At 36.0% G+C, this 24,121-nt stretch overlaps 1 protein-coding gene and 1 long non-coding RNA gene across 6 annotated transcripts in view; one reads left to right on the top strand and one right to left on the bottom strand.

Annotated features, from left to right (window-relative positions):
• The window catches only part of mcamb (melanoma cell adhesion molecule b), an 86,391-nt gene that overhangs the window by 49,398 nt on the left and 12,872 nt on the right, over positions 1-24,121 (bottom strand). The window lies entirely within an intron of this gene.
• LOC133658251 (uncharacterized) overlaps positions 20,160-24,121 on the top strand; it is a 76,484-nt gene continuing 72,522 nt past the window's right edge. The window contains exons 1-3 of one of the 2 annotated variants that reach the window (XR_009827430.1): positions 20,160-20,582; positions 21,576-21,645; positions 21,759-21,831. This is a non-coding gene — a long non-coding RNA (uncharacterized LOC133658251). The remainder of the gene's footprint in view (positions 20,583-21,575; positions 21,646-21,758; positions 21,832-24,121) is intronic. The other variant, XR_009827431.1, reaches the window with a different exon arrangement.

Raw genomic sequence — 24,121 nt, 5'->3', positions numbered from 1 at the left:
GAAAAGGGGAGTAAAAATAATAATAAAATGTAATTTTAATTTAGGTGCAATCTCGGTAAAAAAAAAAAAGGCACATGGAGCATACTTGCCAACCCTCCCGAATTTTCCGGGAGACTCCCGAATTTCAGTGCCACTCCCGAAAATTTCCCGGGACAACAATTCTCCCGAATTTCTCCCGATTTCCAGCCGGACTTAAGGCACGCCCCCTCCAGGTCCGTGCGGACCTGAGGGAGGACAGCCTCTCGTCACGTCCGCTCTTTACTTCATACTTCAGAACAGACTCCCACACTTGCCGTCAGGGTGCGCAATACAACGTAAAAGTAACCACAGAACACTATAGTGTTCTGTGGTTACTTTTTGGTTGGCCAACAGTTTACGTTGTATGTGCACCCTGACGGCAAGTGTGGGAGTCTGTTCTGAAGTATGAAGTAAAGAGACGTAACTTCATCACCTCGCCTGGTTATTGACTCCAACCCAGAATATTACACTGCCCATACCTATGCTCCTTCAAAGGCTGTGCTACAGGCTGCAAAGCATTGCACTTTCAAATACAACAATGAGTAGAGAGGAGTGTTATGTGTATATGTGTAAATAAATGAACACTGAAATTCAAGTATTTATTTTATTTATATGTACATAGATATAATAAAATACATATTTATATATAGCTAGAATTCACTGAAAGTCAAGTATTTATTTTATTTATATATATATATAATATATATATATATATATATATATATATATATATATATATATATATATATAATATATATATATATATATATATATATATATATATATATATATATATATATATACATATATATATATATATATTATATATATATATAAATAAAATAAATACTTGACTTAAATTCAAGTATTTCATATATATATATATATATATATATATATATATATATGAAATACTTGAATTTAAGTGAATCCTAGCTATGAATATACTCCTCCCCCTTAACCCCGCCCCCCGCCGCTTGATTAGAGTAGTGTTTTATTTTCCTATTTTCAAACACAGTGTTACTGTTCAAGCTGTATGTAATGTTACAGTGGCCAAAAATATTAAATATACTTGTTAAAAAAACAACTCCGTCTTGTTTTAATGAATACTTAGGCCTACTACGCTACTGTTTTAATGTTGGTCATTATGGTGGTACTTGGAGAGCCAAGTTTTTTGTCAGGTGGTACTTTGTAAAAAAAAAAGTTTGAGAACCACTGTTACGGCCTAATAATAAAAAATTTAAATAAAATCTACTTTAATTTAAAAATATATATTTAAAATTGAATTATGACTAAAACAGATTAAATATCTAAAATCAAGGAACAATATTGTTTTTCTATTTTTTTGCTAACAGGTTTTTTTCTTACCAGTTCACTTTATAATAAAAGTAATTAAATTAATATCCTCCTGAAAACCAACATCCTCCACTGTGGACATGTTTGCACTAGTTTGGAGGACACTGTGGCAGGATATAGCACACATTTTAGTTATATTTACAATAATGAAAACATTTATATGTTTCTCTGTGTTTATTTTTTTTTAAACAAACCAAGTTACTATTAAATATCTAAAATATTTAATTTAATCTGCTTTCTGGAATACCCCCCAGTAATGGGAAATTTAGATATGATCTATCCATCCATTTTCTATACTGCTTGTCCTCATTTATCACATGACACATACCTGTATATACAAACAACCATAAACAAACTCCACACTGAGATATCCATGGCCGTCTGGCCAAAATTTTAACGACTAGTCCACCTCTTGGTCTGTGATGAAGACCATAGAACAAAATACGGAGGGAAAAAAAGTTGTTTCTTATGCCACTAGCTTAATGCTAACATACAATGGGCGAGCCCATTGACAGAAATTTACGGGAATTAGCATCGTCATTGTTTTAGACTTGTACAAACCAATTAAGAACCTGCAAAGAGTTTAAAAATGATCAGTAAAAAGTCTGATTAAAACCATGTAACTTTAATTTTCTTTTTCTTCTTTTATCAACGGTGGATTTGGGGAACATGAATGCCTGGAGGTGGCAGCGAATAATGTACAGTATATCACCTGGAAGGTGAAATGTTACCTTCCTGTATCACAAAATATTGAAGAAAAAAAAACTTTTTTTTTTCAATGTATGAGAAATTGTGGATGGACTACAGAGTGGTGTTGCTGTGACTTATGTCAAATTACTTCGATACATCAGATTATGAACTCGCACATATGCAGACAAAATAACCGTTTGGTATAAGACAGGGGTTCACGGGCCGGATCAGGCCCGTGAACAGGTTTTATCAGGCCCGCGGGATGAGTTTGCCTAGTATAAAAATGACTCTGAAATTTTTGAATGAAAAAAAACAGCTGTTCTAAATGTGTCTACTGGATGTCGCCATAGCAATTCTTTGTATCTTTGTAGATGATGCAACATATGTACAATATAAGCCACATGATGTTAGTACATCAGTCGAGGAAAATGAGCAAACTACATAAAAAACATCCTGTAATTTGATTTTGATATAATTCTTATATCTTGATGGATTGAAATTTAACACCAAAGAGTTGACTGATGAACATTATCACATAATTTATTCAGAAAATATAAATAACGACAAATAAAGTATAAATACTATTAACCGCAACAGGTAAGTGTAAAAAATAAATAACCCAACAACATTATGATTTGTACCATTTCAGAATGTGCACGTTCTATTTTCAAACAAAGAAAACAATCTCAAGTTGTCTTTATTTTTAAGTTATCGTGCCGTGATTTTACCAGTCCGGCCCACTTGGGAGTAGATTTTTCTCCATGTGGCCCCCCATCTAAAATGAGTTTGACACCCCTGACTTAGTCAGAACTTGCGGAAATAATGGAAAAAGAAGGGCACACAACAAGTGCTTCTTGCTAAGTCCTGGCATGGTTAGCCTAGCGTTTTGTGTAGTGTTTGTTTGTGTAGACAAGTTGTCATGTGAGATAAAACATCACTGCTTTTGAAGGCCATGATTATCTACATGTAATAGTCGAAGGTCCAAGTGAAGGACTTCAGTCAACCTGTGGCTAATCCCTGTTAGATAAACAGCTCTTTGGTCTTTCTCTGAAGTCCCAACGTCTGTTTGGCATCCCTGCCACTTGGCAACAAAACCCACTACTTCCTACTTCCGTGTACACGCACATATCAATTTTAAATGACTTCTGACATGATGGGAAATATTCCCACAGCGCCACGGTTCCTTCAACATTAAGAAAACATTGATAACAAATCTTTTTTGACTCACATTTGTACGCATGTGTGTGCGATTCCATCTCAGTGTGGGCCACTTCCTCTTTATGCCTCGCTCCCATGATGGCGCTAACGCCCCCTCCATCCTCTTTCCCACGTCCCCAAAACTACAGAAGGGGGTCCCCGCAGATATAAAATAACACAGAGCGTTTGGAAGTATATGGGAAAGGCCAACAGGGACGGTATTTTCGGCGGCTGTGTTAGTAGAGGCGTCCCATGACATGACTTCACAAGTATGAGAGCACAAGTTTGAGAGCATTCCTTGCTGCTGGCATATTGTAGCTAAATATAGACCGGCTTCACTAAAAGCTGTTTCAATCTTTAACGGTGATAGTAATAAATGCTACTTAACAAACTGGTAAATGTAATGCAAATACCACTGTGACAAAACCGGTATCAAGTGTGGAAACAAAGTAACATTTTACCATTCATACATAAATGTATTATAGGCGGTCGTAATAAAACACGTAATCAAGCTCAACGTCGACGACGAACAGCCTTACTGTTTTGCCGCTGCTATTATTTTTCTGACAAATACATCACACAATGTTTTTGAACCCCAAAGTTTGACCCCTGTAAGTCAGAGTGACTTGAAATTTCTCCCACAGCTTAATGCACTCTACACCAGTGTTTCTCAACCATACAGGGCCGCCAAAAAATATCTGTGTCTCAGCTGTAGACTGTATGGGCTGCAGTGGTACTCAGGTGTAATACAATTTTCCACCACTTACGGCAATAAAGACAATCTCTTAAGCGCAAAAATTATGACAAACGCGGTTAAACTGTATTTTAATTTGTACTTAAATTTTATTGACAATTTATATATATATATCCATCCATCCATTTTCTACCGCTTGTCCCTTTCGGGGTTTTATATATATATATATATATATATATATATATATATATATATATATATATATATATATATATATATATATATATATATATATATATATATATATATATATATATATATATATATATATATATATATATATATATATATATATATATATACATATGTGTACTCATTTAGTTACAATGTAATTATTTTAGCACTGTAAATTTATTTTTCATCAGTTTTCATTCGTTTTTTGCAGTATATTTATAAATAAATGATAAATGGGTTATACTTGAATAGTATTTATTTTTGTAAGCTGACAAATACATCACATAATGTATTTGAAGCCCAAAGTCAGAGTGACTTGAAATGTGTGGTGGGGGGGGGGGCGTGGTTAATAGGGCAGTATATTTACAGCTAGAATTCACCAACTCAAGTATTTCATATATATATATATATATATATATATATATATATATATATATATATATATATATATATATATATATATATATATATATATATATATATATACAGTGGGGCAAAAAAGTATTTAGTCAGCCACCCATTGATTGTCAATGGGTGGCTGACTAAATACTTTTTTGCCCCACTGTATATATGTATGAAATACTTGACTTTCAGTGAATTCTAGCTATATATATATATATATATATATATATATATATATATATATATATATATATATATATATATATATATATATATATATATATATATTTATTTATTTTATTATACATATAAATAAAATAAATACTTGAATTTCAGTGTTTCGGAGGCTATCCAGTAGATGGCAGTATTGTCCTGTTTAACTTCTCCGTTCATGACTGAGTATATCATTTCGGCCACCGTGTTCAATGGAGAAGTCTGTTCTACAAAATGTACAGGCAACATACATACCCCCTCCCCTTCGAACTGTCCTGGATGAACTGAAATTCTTGTTTCCATTCGTTTTGGAACTTGCAAGCGTATTTCTTCATCTGGCTCGTCGACAGCGTCGCCATGTCTGTAACTTCCTCGTTCTTCTGCTTCGTCTCCTTGTTGTGTGCGCAGTTGTGCACTCTACTCTCTAAAAGCCGTAGATGTTATGACGTCATTGGGCAGGAAAGCTGTTTATATTGTGGGAAAGCGGACGTGAGAACAGGCTGTCCCCACTCAGGTCCGCATTGAGCTGGAGGGGGCGTGGCCTCCAGCTCCGGCTGAATACCGGGAGTTTGTCAGGAGAAAATTTCTGCCGGGAGGTTATCGGGAGAGGGGCTGAATACCGGGAGTCTCCCGGTAAAACCGGGAGGGTTGGCAAGTATGACACATGCATTCATTAAATTTGACAAGCTTTATCCTGTTAAACTGTATTTAGGTTAGATGTAATTTTAGCCCCTCTGTGGTGGAAAAGTTGGGCTCGAGGTCAAATAAGTTAAGAACCCCTGCTCTACACAAATTTCGTACGCAACTTTTCGGCAAACAACACATTCTAAAAATATTACTAAAATAAAAACAAAGACTAAAATGAAATGGCATGGGTAGTAATACAACAAGAAAAAGATAACACAAATCTGACATGCAGGATTTGTATTCGCTATTATGCCAGCATGTCCTCCCAGGCATTTTGACCATTACTCCATAGGCCATACAGTAACTTACTGGTCCTATGGTCATCATCGCACCTAATACCTTCCTGTTGTGATGGCTTTTAAAATAATTATCACCAAAATAATAAATAAAAATCACATCATAATGGCGGCAGTTTAGCTCTACATCCTTTCTGTATTATCAAAGACAATGTACTGTATATATTATTGATGGCCAGCCACAAACACTGAATGCTTCTGATGGACTAACTTAAGATATAATTGGAGCTACTGTATAGTTGGCATCTCATCAGCAACAGTATTACATATCATTAATCAAATTTGCCTCGAAAATACTCCATCGTTGACTCATGCCCACATGCTTGCGTCGCTAAGCGCTTCCCTTGACATGGTTTGATTTCAAGCATGTCATATGATCTGACATGAATAATATGAAGAGAAATGATCACAAGGAGCCTTTTAGTGCAGCATCAGCTGTTTCTACTCAGGGAACAAAATCCAATCATAACCGGTACAAACAAAATAAGAAGTAGATCGAATTTAGAAGTCAAGATAACTGACCTTAGCCAAGGTCCAACAATCCAATAATAATATTAATATAACCCTCATTCCCGTGATTACATTTTCGCATTGTGTTTACCCTCCATCCATCCATTTCCTACCGCTTGTCGGTCGCGGGGGTTGCTGGAGCCTATCTCAGCTGCATTCGGGCGGAAGGCGGGGTACACCCTGGACAAGTTGCCACCTCATCGCAGGGCCAACACAGATAGACAGACAACATTCACACTCACATTCACACACTAGGGCCCATTTAGTGTTGCCAATCAACCTATCCCCAGGTGCATGTCTTTGGAGGTGGGAGGAAGCCGGAGTACCAGGAGGGAACCCACGCACCCTAACTTCTCAAATTATAACAGGGTGTTTATTTATCACTTTTAACACTTTTGTTTATCAGTATTTATTTAGCAGTTAAATAGGCTTTAATTGAAACATTTCCCGTATTCAATAAGAAATTAACGTAAATGTCCAAAAATAGTCCTAAAAGCACCTTTATATGGATATGCACCAAAATGCCAGGAGTGTCATATATATATATATATACACTACCGTTCAAAAGTTTGGGGTCACATTGAAATGTCCTTATTTTTGAAGGAAAAGCACTGTACTTTTCAATGAAGATAACTTTAAACTAGTCTTAACTTTAAAGAAATACATTCTATACATTGCTAATGTGGTAAATGACTATTCTAGCTGCAAATGTCTGGTTTTTGGTGCAATATCTACATAGGTGTATAGAGGCCCATTTCCAGCAACTATCACTCCAGTGTTCTAATGGTACAATGTGTTTGCTCATTGGCTCATAAGGCTAATTGATGATTAGAAAACCCTTGTGCAATCATGTTCACACATCTGAAAACAGTTTAGCTCGTTACAGAAGCTACAAAACTGACCTTCCTTTGAGCAGATTGAGTTTCTGGAGCATCACATTTGTGGGGTCAATTAAACGCCCAAAATGGCCAGAAAAAGAGAACTTTCATCTGAAACTCGACAGTCTATTCTTGTTCTTAGAAATTAAGGCTATTCCACAAAATTGTTTGGGTGACCCCAAACTTTTGAACGGTAGTGTATATATATACATATATATATACATATACTGGGGCAGCACGGTGGAAGAGGGGTTAGTGCGTCTGCCTCACAATACGAAGGTCCTGAGTAGTCGTGAGTTCAATCCCGGCCTCGGGATCTTTCTGTGTGGAGTTTGCATGTCCTCCCCGTGACTGCGTGGGTTCCTTCCGGGTACTCCGGCTTCCTCCCACCTCCAAAGACATGCACCTGGGGATAGGTTGATTGGCAACACTAAATGGTCCCTAGTGTGTGAATGTGAGTGTGAATGGTTGTCTGTCTATCTGTGTTGGCCCTGCGATGAGGTGGCGACTTGTCCAGGGTGTACCCCGCCTTCCGCCCGATTGTAGCTGAGATAGGCTCCAGCGCCCCCCGCGACCCCGAAGGGAATAAGCGGTAGAAAATGGATGGATGAATATATATACTATATATATATATATACAGTATATATATATACAAGGCTCATTCACAAAAAAAATTATTACAATATATACATATGTAAAATATATATGTATTTTTTTTAAATGGACATTGTGAAAATTAATCTGTAGATTTTACAGTAAAAAACTGGCAGCTCATTCACCCAAATGTTACTGTAAAATGTGTTTTTTTACATCATATTACTGTAAATGGGAAAACTGTGCGATTGTTTTTTTTCACAGTAAATTTCTGGCAACTGAGCTGCCTTTGTTTTTGCCGTAAAATATACAAAGTACAATGTACCGTTTTTACGGCATACAATTTAAAGAATAACTTGTTTTGAAGTCATAAGTGAAGCAGATAATCAAGTATTTACTTTTATTTGAACAAAAAATGTGTTTTGAATGTAGCATTATATCATATTTTTTGCATTATTAGATCATATTAAAGTTAAAAAGATATGCAATTGCATGGTGTATAGGGATTCTCTGTCACAATGGAAAACATAACTTATTGATGCATATTATTTTCAGGCTTTCGCGAGCCACATAAGATGATGTGATGATGTGATGCCTTGCTTCTGCACAAAACACACCCAAAAATGAATGTTTTTTCCAAATGTAGAACATAATGTACATTTTGGGGGAATTTTGCCCATCATCCGCAATCCATAAGTGAGACAAGAACACACATTTCTTTGTATTTTCTGTGTTCTAGATAGTCAAAAATAGCTAGCATGAGGCAGCTAATTCTACTATTACGCTATAAAAAAACGCTCCATTTTAATGACATCATCTGCATATTAACCTAGCTATAGGTTGTTCTTGTAGGAGCTAACACTGAGGAACTACTTTTTCTAACATAGTGACACAGGGCCCTGCTCACAGCAGCTCAGGCTATCCAGAATGCTAATGCTTGCTACTGGAGTTGCTACTCCTAGTGCTGCTGAATCAACTTTGAGTTTGAAACTCAAGAAATCCCACACAATACCTGCTAAAAATACGGACCAACTGAATCAGTGGATATACTCGCTCTCAACTCTACAACATTGTTAGAAAGACACAGCAAAATGCTTATTTCCTCCCAGTAGTTGTTACCTGTTTGTGAAGAGTATGTTGAATTTACCATCTAAACAGGGAGCTCAGGTCTTGTGCTGAAAGATACAGCCATCCCATCAGTCGGCATCCCAGTGAGAGAGGACAGTGTAAGTGACTGTTTTGTTATGTTCTTATTTTGTCCACAAAACGTTTGGCACTTAACACTACTGCTATATGATGGTTTAGTTATTCACTATAGTTGGATCTGCTTCTAAATTGTGTAGCTCATCGTCCATGTATATAATAACTTGTTCCAAAGTAGTCATGATTAGGGGTAGATGTTGTTGTTGACAGAAGTAGCATTCGTTGCTATGTGCTCTGTGAAATCAACGTGCCTAGCTAAAGAGTTGTGGTAATGCTTAAAAGTTACCAAAATACTGTAAATAATACATGTTATCATGACTGTGCCAGTTTGAAGTTTTTTAAATGTTATTTAGAGAGTTTTATAGATGGAATAGATCAATCCCTATTACTTGCAGTGTTAGCCACCCTGTGCTAGCAGTTTTTTACTACCTAGAACGCACAGAAGAGACATACGTGTGTGTGTTCTTGCCTCGCATAACAATTGTAGATGATGGGCAAAATTCCAAAATAAAGTGCAGTTTCCCTTTATTTTTTAGGCATACCTAAAGCTATTGAGAAGAGCAGAGAACCATGAATGTTAAGTGCTTCCAACAGCGTAGTGTAACTAAACAATAATGTGAAGCCACATCAGTTGACTGTGTGGAGTCAAGAGGCACGGCTGCATTAGGTTAAAAGCATCCTAATGTGCATTTAGACCAGCGCAGAACATTATTTCAGGGAAACAACATCCATTATTAAGCAGGGGGGAGGCAAAGCGTCCTGACAGGACTCTTGTCTCCACATGTGGCTCCTCTGGGACCACCTCGCATCAACCTGGAGCCTCCAAAACAAAACATTCTGTCTCCACCTGTGGCACTTTTCAACTGTTATTTAGATGGAGCTGTCAATGTGCAGTATATGTGATTTATTTTCCCTGTTATGTCACACATTTGTTGCTAGGCAGAATTCATTTGGGTCAGTTTTCCACTGCCCCAAAGCCCATTAAAAACATATATACCAGGGGTCACCAACGTGGTGCCCGCGGGCACCAGGTAGCCCGTAAGGACCAGATGAGTAGCCCGCTGGCCTGTTCTAAAAATAGCTCAAATAGCAGCACTTACCAGTGAGCTGCCTCTATTTTTTTAATTGTATTTATTTACTAGCAAGCTAGTCTCGCTTTGCCCGACATTTTAATTCTAAGAGAGACAAAACTCAAATAGAATTTGAAAATCCAAGAAAATGTTTTAAAGACTTGGTCTTCACTTGTTTAAATAATTTCATTAATTTTTTTACTTGGCTTCTTATAACTTTCAGAAAGACAATTTTAGAGAAAAAATGCAACATTAAAAATGATTTTAGGATTTTTAAACACATATACCTTTTAAATTCCTTCCTCTTCTTTCCTGACAATTTAAATCAATGTTCAAGTAAATGTATTTTTTTTATTGTAAAGAATAATGAATACATTTTAATTTAATTCTTCATTTTAGCTTCTGTTTTTTCGACGAAGAATATTTGTGAAATATTTCTTCAAACTTATTATGATTAAAATTCAAAAAAATTAATCTGGCGAATCTAGAAAATCTGTAGAATCAAATTTAAATCTTATTTCAAAGTCTTTTGAATTTTTTTTTAAATTTTTGTTCTGGAAAATCTAGAAGAAATAATGATTTGTCTTTGTTAGAAATATAGCTTGGTCCAATTTGTTATATATTCTAACAAAGTGCAGATTGGATTTTAACCTATTTAAAACATGTCATCAAAATTCTAAAATGAATCTTAATCAGGAAAAATTACTAATGATGTTCCATAAATTTAATTTTTTCAAAAACATTTGAATTAGCTAGTTTTTCTCTTCTTTTTTTCGGTTGAATTTTGAATTTTAAAGAGTTGAAATTGAAGATAAACTATGTTTCAAAATTTAATTGTCATTTTTTTCGTGTTTTCTCCTCTTTTAAACCGTTCAATTAAGTGTAAATATCATTAATTATTAATAATAACATAGAGTTAAAGGTAAATTGAGCAAATAGGCTATTTCTGGCAATTTATTTAAGTGTGTATCAAACTGGTAGCCCTTCGCATTAATCAGTACCCAAGAAGTAGCTCTTGGTTTCAAAAAGGTTGGTGACCCCTGATATATACAGTAGTTCCCCGCCTGTTCGCTGTTTGACATTCGCACAACGGCTATTTCCATATTTTTTCACTGCTTTAAAGTGTAAATAATTGTTTTTTAAACTTTAATGGAAAGTGGTTTGATGGTGCTATCTGCAGGGAAAAGCAGTGCAGCAGCTATGAATCCAGCAGAGAGCAATGTCTAACAAGTCAATATAGTCAACATTTTCGAGCAGGAAGACGCTTTGCCAAGTAACAGCACGTTTCGTGAGTACAATATTGAATACTGTATGCCTGTGATTGTTTCTCAGTGTGTCACATGTGGACGTCTCTTGCTTCTTTGCCATTCATTTATATGCAAATTATAGTTCAAGTTAAAGTATCAATGATTGTCACACACACACTAGGTGTGGCGAAATTATTCTCTGCATTTGACCCATCACCCTTGATCATCCCCTGGGAGGTGAGGGGAGCAGTGGGCAGTAGCGGTGGCCGCGCTCGGGAATCATTTTTGGTGATTCAACCCCCAATTCCAACCCTTGATGCTGAGTGCCAAGCAGGGAGGTAATGGGTCCCATTTTTATAGTATTTGGTATGAACTCACGACCTACCGATCTCAGGGCGGACACTCTAACCACAAGGCCACCCAGGTGTAACAAATGTAGATGTTATAGAAATAAATTATGTATTTTAGCTTAAGCAGTAGGTAAGAAGCATATTTTTCATTTCCAACTTAAAATAAATTACATTATTGGTATTATCAGTTGGCAAGGCACGCTCTACCAACGACGTGGTGCAGTTTGTAGAGCGGCCGCCATCCTAGTCACGTCCGATGTGTCCTTGGGCAAGACACTTCACCCTTACCCCTGATGGGTCGTGGTTAGGGCCTCCCGCTATCAGTGTGTGAATGGGTGAATGTGGAAATAGTGTCCAAACGCTTTGAGTACCCTGAAGGTAGAAAAGCAAGTATAACTCATTTACATCAAAAATATGATTAAATGATAACATACGATTGTTTATCCACATGATTTGCTGTTCTGCATTAAATAGAAAATACATATTTTACTACTGGGTCTGGTGGTTACTTCCTGCCCCATTATTTGTCTACTGACTACTACAGCACTACTCCCATTATTTAAGTCTCTTTAAAGCTGCACTCCCAAACTAAACTTTACATGACAAATTGAAAGCATATGCCTCACAGCTGAAAAAAAAAAAAAAATCATACACTGTAAAAAGAAGTGAGGCCATGCTGGATGATGTCAATCCCACAGGTGCAAGTAAGCTAACGTCTGGAAAGCTAGACCGCCTTGCAGTGTAGTGTTGGCTTACGTTTCACTTCCAGTGTTATTGTTGTTGCAGTCGATGCTCTGCAGGCTGATGTCTGCACTGGCTGCTGTTTTGGGTAAAGCTCACCACAATGGTCAATATCAATAAAATTAATTAAAGTGTGTTATACAGTGCTATAAAACACACACAGCCTTCAAATCTCCTAGTGTACACACATTTATTTTACTGTGCTATACGATTTGATTGTAATTTGAATCATATAAAATAATTCCATTATGTGTTTATCTGTATTTACTATATAGTTGTATATTTTACTTTATCTTATTTACGTTTATTTCTTGAAATTATGCAATAATTAATAATAAAATACAATACTTTATATATTAATTAATGTGTGTAAATAACATTTGTAGTGCCCTATAAAGGTTGTGGTCACAAAGCATTGGAATACATATTGTCAAAGTGTTATAATCATTAGATAAATGATTAATAACGTAAAATGAGCAGAAGCATTTCAATCATAAGAAGAAGTGCCTATTTTTTAACTAACACAACCACTAAGCAACTTATACAATCCCTTGTACTGTCACATCTCGACTATTGCCCAGCAATATGGCCTAATGCCGCGGCCCGGTACCGGTCCGCGGACCGATTGGTACCGGGCCGCGCAAGAAATTTAAAAATGTTTTTATTATTTTTTTTTTAAAATTAAATCAACATAAAAAACACAATATATACATATTGTGTATGTGTATGTCAATATAGATCAATACAGTCTGCAGGGATACAGTCCGTAAGCACACATGATTGTATTTCTTAATGGGGAAAAATAAATAAATAAAAAAATCCCCCCCACCCGGTCCGTGGGACAAATTTTCAAGCGTTGACCGGTCCCCAGTTACAAAAAGTTTGGGGACCACTGGCCTAATGCATCTAAACAAGAACTAAATAAAATCCAGTTTACCCAAAACAGAGCTGCGAGACTAGCTATCCATTGCTCATTTAGGACCGGCATTGAGATAATGCATAATGAGTTGTCATGGATGAGAGTTGGTGAAAGACTAGCTTGTAGTTTGATTCTATTTTTCAAAAACATCTATACATACCATAAACCCGCTTATCTGTATTCTCAGCTGTTGCTTGCTAGTGACAGTCACAACTACGGTACCAGGCTAGCCCTGAGAGGTGCTCTCACCCACCTTAAACCCAAAACTGATGTTTTGAAAAAGCCTGGTATGTATAGGGCAATCACTTACTGGAATCGACTTCCACAATATCTGGTATCAATCACCAGCACAGTGGGTTCTAAGAATAGATTGAGAGGAGAAGTATTGCGGAAAGAGATTATTCTAGATTGTATCTATTGTTATGACTGGTTCATTTATCTTCTTTTGACTTGTTTTTTGCTTAAATTTATCGTTTTTATATTGATATTATCTTGATTTTTTATGTACTTTATGTCATATTTGATTTATTATGGTACTTTTTCGTCACTTAGAATATCGCTTGTCGTTGGTACACTAATGTGCATATTATAGGCCATTGGTTCTTTTGTTTTATTTTTGCAAAAAATATATATCTATTTTTATATTGCTCTTTTTTATATTTGGTATGAACATTATTATGTAATCTCCAAGTTATTGTTTTTTTGTTTTTTGTTGTTGCTATTTTTGTATTACAAAATGTTATTATTGATCATGTTATACTGCATTGTAATCTTTTGTTTTGTGACTGTGTGATGTTTTTTGCCTGGACCCCAGGAAGAATAGTCTCCACTGCGGTGTAGACTAATGGGGATCCTTAATAAACTAAACAAAACTAATGACTTTTCGGCAATTAGTTGCAACTATAAGCTCCACCTGTGCCCCTACAAAGACGTTTTGCTTAATGACGGCCATGTTTTTCAAACCAATCTTGATCAAATTTGAGCTACAAGTGCTTGTCTGGCCCATAAAGGTGTATACCAAATTTCATGGAGATTTGACTAAACATCTTAAAGTTACAGTGGCTGTTTTGTAGAGCGCATTGAGCTGTGTCAGAAATTTCAAGTCAATCCGACTATGTGGTTTAATAACAGCGCCACCATGTGGTTTATTTGTGAGGTAAATAGTAGCACAGGCAACACTATAGAGATGCATGTTTCCACAAATGTTCACCTTTTTGTGTGTGGTGGTTCAAAAGTGGAATACAGTAGGAAGGGAATTCATATGGCCCCACTTGTCACAGTTTACCTGACACGTGAAACGTGAAAAATTGGGGGTTTGCACTATCCCTTTTAGTCGACAGATGGCAGTTGAGTGTTGAATATCTTAAATGTGTTTTGTGTCAATTCCAACTTTGACCACAGCGTCAGTTGCTATGTAGAGTGGCGTTTTCCATTATTTTCAGCAGACTGCATTGCAAAACCCCTTTCCTCTCACGGGAGATCCGCCCAGGAATGGGGCCATATGACTCCATTCCCTACTGTAGTTAACCGGAGCATTCTGGTTATTAGCATTTAGTGGCACATGCAATACCTGTTTTCTTACAACTCAAGCTAGTTTGAATGTTTCTGGGTGCATTTTTTATTGCACACGTTACTGCCATATGTTACATCAGGGGTGTCAAACTCATTTTAGATCGGGGGCCACATGGAGAAAAATCTACTCCCAAGTGGGCCGGACTGCTAAAATCACGGCACAATAACTTAAAAATAAAGACAACTTCAGATTGTTTTCTTTGTTTAAAAATAGAAAAAGCACATTCTGAAAATGTACAAATCATAATATTGTTGGGTTTGTTTTTTTGTTTTTTTTTACAATTAACTGTTGCGGTTAATAGTACAGTATATATACTTTATTTGTCGTTATTTATATTTTCTGAATAAATGATCAGTCAACTCATTGGTGTTAATTTTCAATCTATAAAGATAACAAAAATAATATCAAAATCAAATTACAGGATGTTATTTATGTAGTTTGCTCATTTTCCTCAACTGGTGCACTAACATCATGTGGTTTATTTTTTTTACATATGTAGCATCATCTACAAAGATACAAAAAATTGCTATTGCGACATCTAGTGGACACATTTAGAACAGCAGTTTCTTTCATTCAAAAATTCCAGGTTAATTTTTATACTTAACAAACTCATCCCGCGGGCCGGATAAAACCTGTTTGCGGGCCTGATCCGGCCCTCGGGCCGTAAGTTTAACACCCCTGCTGTGGAGCAAAATGTCCACATCCTAAGAAACACATGCAAAGAACTTGCAAGCCATCACTTAACAAACAAAAATGTCCTACTCCAGGGGTGTCAAACTCATTTTAGATCGGGGGCCACATGGAGAAAAATTTACTCCCAAGTGGCCCGGACTGGTAAAATCACGGCACGATAACTTAAAAATAAAGACAACTTCAGGTTGTTTTCTTTGTTTAAAAATAGAACAAGCACAATCTGAAAATGTACAAATGATAATGTTGTTGGGTTTGTTTGTTCTTTACAATTAACTTTTGCAGTTAATAGTATATATACTTTATTTGTCATTATTTATATTTTCTACATAAATTATGTGATAATGTTCATCAGTCAACTCGTTGGTGTTAATTTTCAATCTATGAAGATAACAAAAATAATATCAAATTCAAATTATAGGATGTTATTTATGTAGTTTGCTCATTTTCCTCAACTGGTGCACTAACATCATGTGGTTTATTTGTTTTTACATATGTAGCATCATTTACAAAGATACAAAGAATTGCTATTGCGACATCTAGTGGACACATTTAGAACAGCAGTTTATTTCATTCAAAAATTCAAGGTTCATTTTTATACTTAAACTCATCCTGGGGGGCGGATAAAACCTGTTTGCGGGCCTGATCTGGCCCTCGGGCCGTACGTTTGACACCCCTGTGTTACATGTTCCATAATTCCCCAACATCGGGAATGCCTACTTCATTTGTTACTTCACACCCGATGCTCGGTGCAGGAATGTTCATAATTTTCTGAAATCCAATCGTCGCCCACCCCTACAAATCTCGGCATTGGCGTCAGTGTGAATGACAAGCGAGAACAACTGGCTCTCCTTTGGGGGCGAGTAAGCGACCTTTGACTTATGTCGGGAACAAAAAGCTGATTGAAATGTTTCCAAAATGATACTATCCAAGAAATTGAAGAGAAAATGCTCAAGGAAATATAAATATTGTTCAGTCATATTTAACATTTCTTGCAATTGGATGATTGCATGAGAGGCTCAGTTTCAGCTCCATTATTCACTTAGATCAGGAGTGTCCAAACTTTTTCCAACGAGGGCTACATAAAGAAAAATGAAAGCCACTTTTATACATTTTGTACATTGCAATGCTAAAATCAACACAAAATTGATCAATATATTAAAGTTAAAGTACCAATGATTGTCACACACACACTAGGTGTGGCGAAATTATTCTCTGCATTTGACCCATCACCCTTGATCACCCCTGGGAGGTGAGGGGAGCAGTGGGCAGTAGCGGTGGCCGCGCTCGGGAATCATTTTTGGTGATTTAACCCCCAATTCCAACCCTTGATGCTGAGTGCCAAGCAGGGAGGTAATGGGTCCCATTTTTTATAGCCTTTGGTATACCATGAATTGATTAACGTGCAAACCGACTAAAACAAGTTGAAAAACTTATTCGGGTGTTACCATTTAGTGGTCAATTGTACGGAATATGTACTTTACTGTGCAAGCTACTAATAAAAGTTTCAATCAATCAATCAATGACGTGGCCGGGGTTTGAACTCACAACCTACCGATCCCAGGGCGAACACTCTAATTTGCAAGTTATATCTAAACAAAACATATTTTCCTTGTGTTATACTGTAGATAACAAAGCAAATTAGTGTAATAAATTGGGGCCGTAAGCAAAATTGTATTTTGAAACCCCAATTACAATTTTTTTTTTATTTTTGTATTATGGTAAAACAATTTTTAGACTTTTTTATTAACATTTGAATTAAATATGATGCATATGTTGTGCTTAAATGAATTCACGGGAAATCTTTTTTTGTGGAAAATAACAAATTTAACAGAATAAAAACTTGAATTTGCTTCCTCCATATCGGAGTCATCCAGATTAGATCCCAGTACAGCTTCACACACTCAGCACATAAGGGGGACAGAGGTACAGTGAGGGAAATTTGCCATTATACTCTTATTGGTGACAGAGCAGGAAGGGGCTAGGAATATGTTTGTGGTAAAATGTATTATGAAGTGCTCTGTCATTCATCAATTGCCATTTTACATGCGCTTATTCACGCAAAACACAAGAACGTTCTACACATATAAGCAGGGGCGGGCGGCCCTGGTGTTATATACCAGTGTTTTTCAACCTTTTTTGAGCCAAGGCACATTTTTTGCGTTGAAAAAATGCGGAGGCACACCACTAGCACAAATCATTAAAAAACGAAACTCAGTTGACAGCAAAGAGTCGTTGTCGCTATTGTTGGACATTACTTTAAACCAGGGGTGTCAAAGGTACGGCCCGAGGGCCGGATCAGGCCCGCGAACAGGTTTTATCTGGCCCGGGGGATGAATTTGCTAAGTATAAAAATTAACCTGAAATTTTTCAATGAAAGAAACTGCTGTTCTAAATGTGTCCACTGGATGTCGCAATAGCAATTCTTTGTATCTTTGTAGATGATGCTACATATGTACAAAACAAACCACATGATGTTTTAGTACATCAGTCGAGGAAAATGATCCAGCTACATAAATAACGTACTGTAATTTGATTTTGATATAGTTTTTTAATCTTGATAGATTGAAAATTAACACCAATGAGTTGATTGATGTACATTTATTCAGAAAATATAAATAACGACAAATAAAGTATATATACTATTAACCGCAACAGGTAATTGTAAAAAAAACAACAACAACAACATTATAATTTGTACAATTTCAGAATGTGCTTGTTCTATTTTTAAACAAAGAAAACAATCTGAAGTTGTCTTTATTTTTAAGTTATCGTGCCGTGATTTTACTAGTCCGGCCCACTTGGGAGTAGATTTTTCTCCATGTGGCCCCCGATCTAAAATGAGTTTGACACCCCTGCTTTAAACCATAACCAAGCATGCATCACTATAGCTCTTGTCTCAAAGTAGGTGTACTGTCACCACCTGTCACATCACACCATGACTTATTTTAAGTTTTTTGCTGTTTTCCTGTGTAGTGTTTTAGTTCTTGTCTTGCGCTCCTATTTTGGTGGCTTTTTTTTGGTATTTTCCTGTAACAGTTCCATGTCCTCCTTTGAGCGATATTTCACGCATCTACTTTGTTTTAGCAATCAATAATATTTCAGTTGTTTTTATCCTTCGGATGTACATTGTCTTTGCTCCACAGTAAGTCTTTGCTGTCGTCCAGCATTCTGTTTTTGTTTACTTTGTAGCCAGTTCAGGTTTGTTCTGCATAGTCTTCCCTAAGCTTCAATGCCTTTTCTTAGAGGCACTCACATTTTGTTTATTTTTGGTTTAAGCATTAGACACCTTTTTTTTTACCTGCACAATGCCTCCCGCTGTTTCTGACATATACAAAGCAATTAGCTACCGGCTGCCACCTACTGATATGGAAGAGTATTACACGGTTACTCTGCCGAGCTCTACACTGCAAAAACTGAAATCTAAGTAAGATTAAATATCTCAAATAAGGGTGATATTTGCTTATTTTCTGTCTGATACGATAATTCTTCTCACTAAGCAGATTTTATGTCAGAGTGTTTTACTTGTTTTAAGTGTTTTGGTCCTAAATGATCTCAGTAAGATATTACAGCTTGTTGCTGAGATTTGATGACCTATATTGAGTAAAACATGCTTGAAACTAGAATATCAACTGTTGCAAAGCTGTGTCATCAACACTCACAAGTATAAAACTACTTTTTTAAAGTAATCATTTCTTACTTCAAGCATGAAAAAAAAATCATGATGCCGAGCGCATATCATTATGTCAAGATAATGGCACTAACACATTTTTCAACATATTGAGCAAAAAGGTCTCTTTTTTTTCTACCAAGAAAAGTGCACTTGTTATTAGTGAGAATATACTTATTTTAAAGGTATTTTTGGGTTCATTGAGGTTAGCTAATTTTACTTGTTTCGGAAAGTCTTGACAAGCCGAATTTTCTTGTTCTATTGGCAGATAATTTTGCTTAGTTCAAATAAAAGTGTGACAATCATTGGTACTTTAATCTTTAATCTTAATCTTTAAAATACCCCTAATTTTATTGATTTTTTTTTGTTTTTGAACACTGACTTTTTGCTGTGTAGACAGCACCAACACTCAACAACAACACATCATTTTCAGACTATAGTTACTTGTTTGCATGAAAAATTTTCACGGCACACCAGACTGTATCCCACGGCACACTAGTGTGCCGCGGCACAGTGGTCAGATTGTATATAATATATACAATCTGATTCCCTTGAGATATCTAATTTCTTCTTCTACTTCTTTAATAATATTATTTTTATTCCACCAACTAAAACTTTTGTAAGGGCTTTAGCAAACTTAAAAACTTACCATATTGTGATAGAAATTTGCACACATGTTCATCATGAAATCATCAAAGGCCATACACATTAAGAAGCACAGATCGTCAACCATTTTGATTTTTAGGTCCCATTTTGGGGGTGGTTTGGGCTGGTTCAATTGTTTTTTGTGTAGTGTTCTATCCCTGGATTTGTTTATTTTATCTTAAGAATGTGTCAAGGGCCAACAAAAAAAAGGGGCTGCAAGCCACACTTTGGACACCCCTGACTTAAATCATTTAATAAATGTCAACATCCAACAATTCCAACATTTATGATGCATAAAGATGCATTCGATGCTGTCGGGAAATGGCAACATTCCAAAACATTTCAGTATAGACACGGAAAAATAAACTATATGTAGTGTTTTAGTTTTTTGATCATTTGTAACAAACATAATAGGGTCTTCTGTAGCTTCCCTATGTGTATGTTGTAATTCCTCCTCACCACTCGGGGCGCTATAGAAGGCAAGGTGTGCTATCTAGGTGTGACAGAAGAAGTACAATGACTAAGCAGGAAGTGTCCCTTTTGTAAGTTCTTATCAAGATAAATTCTACTTTTTTACTGCTTACCTATATACCTAAAACAGCTAATAAGGCACTTGTACAAAAGTACGGTTGGTCACTTTAATTGACAAGTTATTAATAAGATCAGGCATCACAAGAAGTCATCAGACACTTGGCACACCAGAAGGTGAGTCACAATCATCAGGTACTTGTTTTTAGATGAAAATATGTGACAAAGTGTTTCTTGGTAAACTCAGCTCAGCTACTTTTATTCCTTACATCTTATCTCCGAAATCCCATTTGCAAAATTACTGTGATTTTTTTCCCCGCAGGAAGGAGGAATAAACTGGAAACATACACAACATTTCAGGTTTACCTGTAAGGACAAATTAAATAGTATTTAAAAAACATAATCTGTAGATATGATACACAGTTGAAATTTAGGTTAAAGTGATTTTTAAATGTATTGAAATGATGTATTTTGGCTTTGGAAATGAACATAGAAAAAGTTGCAAATAATAGCTTTTTTTATTGTTGTTATATTTTTACGTTCAACGTTTATATTTTCATTGTAACATCATTATTAATATTATTTGTATCTATATTATTCTAACATACAGCCAAAAGGGCATTTATTTAGCATGTAAAAAAAATACTAAAGCTACAGTCAACCAAAAATCAATAATGACACTAAACAATCTGCCGAGAGTCAGATAATTTAAAAAAAAAAAAAAAAAGATAATAAAAATGTATTGCATGCATGTCAGCCAATAAAATGTACTATTTTATGTCATTGCCTGAAATAAATAAATGAAAATGAATGAATGAATTATGTTTGCTGTGAGAAAAATATTCAAAATTTCCAGTTTTCACAGTTCAGCAGCATATTTGTATTATTCAGTAACTATACTTCACATAAATAATTCATACCATTAAATAATTAAAGAGGACATGAAATATATAAATCGCTTATGAAATAAATAAATAATGAATAGTTTCAGTATAATTATTTAAGGTTATATTTCACAATATCATTCATTTATGAACAATTTAATCAATTATTTCACATGTATTAATTAATAATGTTTAAACTATTTGTGTAAATAATTTTGGCCTCCATAGAAAATCTATCTACTTATCTATTATGATAACGATGATGAGAGTATGTCATCATCACCAGAGGACACGTGGCCTTTCAACCCTTTGGAGCAGTCAGAAGTCACATCCTGCTTTTCTAGCCGTCTCAAAAGGTAAGCTCATTTTGTCTTGGAGGAATCTGCAAACGCCACACAAAAAAAGCCTTCTTCCTGTTTTGTGTTTTTACTGATTTTGACTGCAGAGCCTGTGAAATGTCCTTTTACAGTCGCCTTTGTCACCTCTGACCTTGCTGAAAAGAGGTTGAAACAACAAAGACCAAGAAGAAACAGAAGGATAATGTGAGTCTGGAGCATTAAAAAAAGCCATCTTTATAACAATTACACAAAAGACATCCGAGTTTGAAACAAAACAGGCATTCATCTGACGTGATTTACAGGAAGTAGATTAAAAAAGAAGCTTGTTATAATCGTATTGTTTAGTTCAAGCCAAAGTTTGTGCCACAGCTAACATCCCATTTTTAGATGAGCAGTAACATTAGCAACAATGATAGGCTAACACAATCTGAGACCACTGCTGGCTCGTTCGCCAATTTTTAATTTAAAAGTAATTAAAGCATCGATAGTGTCCAGATGACCAAATTACACTAACATGGTTTTTTTTAATGTATTTTTGCTCCTGAAAATGAATCTGGCAGTCATTTATTATAATATCAATTAGTTTTTGAGTAATTGGTAGATAACTACAGTAACTGTACTTTGAACACCTCCTTTCCATTGCCAGACTTAAAATGACGCCCCTATTTGGTATGGCGTCATCGACAGGACTGGAGCCCATTTTCCCCCATACACAGTGTGAATAAAGGCATGTAAAACTATTATTACAAATACATAATTGCATTTTTCTTTGTCACCCCCGGTCCATGATTACTTCCAAACTGATATGGTTAACGTTATGAGCAAAAAAGAAATATAGAAGAATCAGCATTTCTGGACTTCCCTGCTCTTTCATAGACATCATAGCCTGTGTTTCCTCGTGCTCTTTCAGAATTTCCGAAAGCATCTTGAGGAAAACATCAGTAGAAGAGGACGCAAAATAGAATACTAAAAACTTACATTATTTTTTATAGTTTTTTAGCGCTGCTTTTGCTCTTCTTTCTCAATTTTTCCGCAGCGTCTGACTAATTATTTCTCCCTTCAAGGGTGCTCCTGATTTTCGGCATCACATTTGGCTTGATGCGGCTGTTTGCAACTTGCTCGCAGTTGCATTTTACAAAGCAAAAAATATAACAAACACACCACCGGCTACCTTATATTACCATTAGTTGTCTAACAAAACACATTTATTTTGAAGTTGTCCATATTTTTCATAATTACTGAGTTTATGTAGACATCATTTTTAGGTTCACAACTATGAAAAAGGTGCCAAAAGTGTTAGCAATACCAGGGCCCTTTAAGTCATCTGTGGCAATAAAAGACAAACAAGGCATACTTTTGAGATGGTAATGTTCTTATAACTTGGGAACCTTGGCCTTAAACCCTTCAAAAAATATTGGAATGATGTTGGAATGTTCTGATTATTTTGCACAAGGTGTCAGCTCTGAATTACTTTAGACACACCTTTATCATAGCTAGCAAATACTTTATAGTTGCGAGTGAGCAAGCACGCTGTGAGTTAGAATTTTGGATTATTATGAGTGTTTCTATTTGTTTCTATTATAAAATGTGTCTGTTATAACGGAACTTGCAAGAAGCATACGCATTAATTTCAAGGCCTACTGAAATTAATTTTTTTTATTTAAACGGGAATAGCAGATCCATTCTGTGTGTCATACTTGATCATTTCGCGATATTGCCATATTTTTGCTGAAAGGATTTAGTAGAGAAAATCGACGATAAAGTTTGCAACTTTTGCTCGCTGATAAAAAAAGCCTTGCCTGTACCGGAAGTAGCGTGACGTCACAGGAGCTAGTATTCCTCACAATTCCCCGTTGCTTACAAGGGAGCGAGAGATTCGGAGCGACAAAGCGACGATTACCCCATTAACTTGAGCGAGGATGAAAGATTCGTAGATGAGGAACGTTACAGTGAAGGACTGGAGAGGCAGTGATGGACGTATCTTTTTTCGCTCTGACCGTAACTTAGGTACAAGCTGGCTCATTGGATTCCAAACTCTCTCCTTTTTCTATTGTGGATCACGGATTTGTATTTTAAACCACCTGGGATACTATATCCTCTTGAAAATGAGAGTCGAGAACGCGAAATGGACATTTAAAGTGACTTTTATCTCCACGACAATACATCGGTGACACACTTAGCTACTGAGCTAACGTGATAGCATCGTTCTCAAATGAAGATAGAAACAAAATAAATAAACCCCTGACTGGAAGGATAGACAGAAGATCAACAATACTATTAAACCATGTACATGTAACTACACGGTTAAAAATTCTCAGCCTGGTAAGGCTTAACAATGCTGTTGCTAACGACGCTAAGGCTAATTTAGCAACTTAGCAACCGGACCTCACAGAACTATGAAAAAAACATTAGCGCTCCACCTACGCCAGCCAGCCCTCATCTTCCCATCAACAGCCGTGCTCACCTGCGTTCCAGCGATCGACGGCGCGACGAA

This window comes from Entelurus aequoreus, linkage group LG10, assembly GCF_033978785.1.
Source record: "Entelurus aequoreus isolate RoL-2023_Sb linkage group LG10, RoL_Eaeq_v1.1, whole genome shotgun sequence".
Taxonomy (NCBI): Eukaryota; Metazoa; Chordata; class Actinopteri; order Syngnathiformes; family Syngnathidae; genus Entelurus; species Entelurus aequoreus.
Note: the sequence above shows the minus strand (reverse complement) of the source record. Positions and strands in the feature narration are given on the sequence as shown.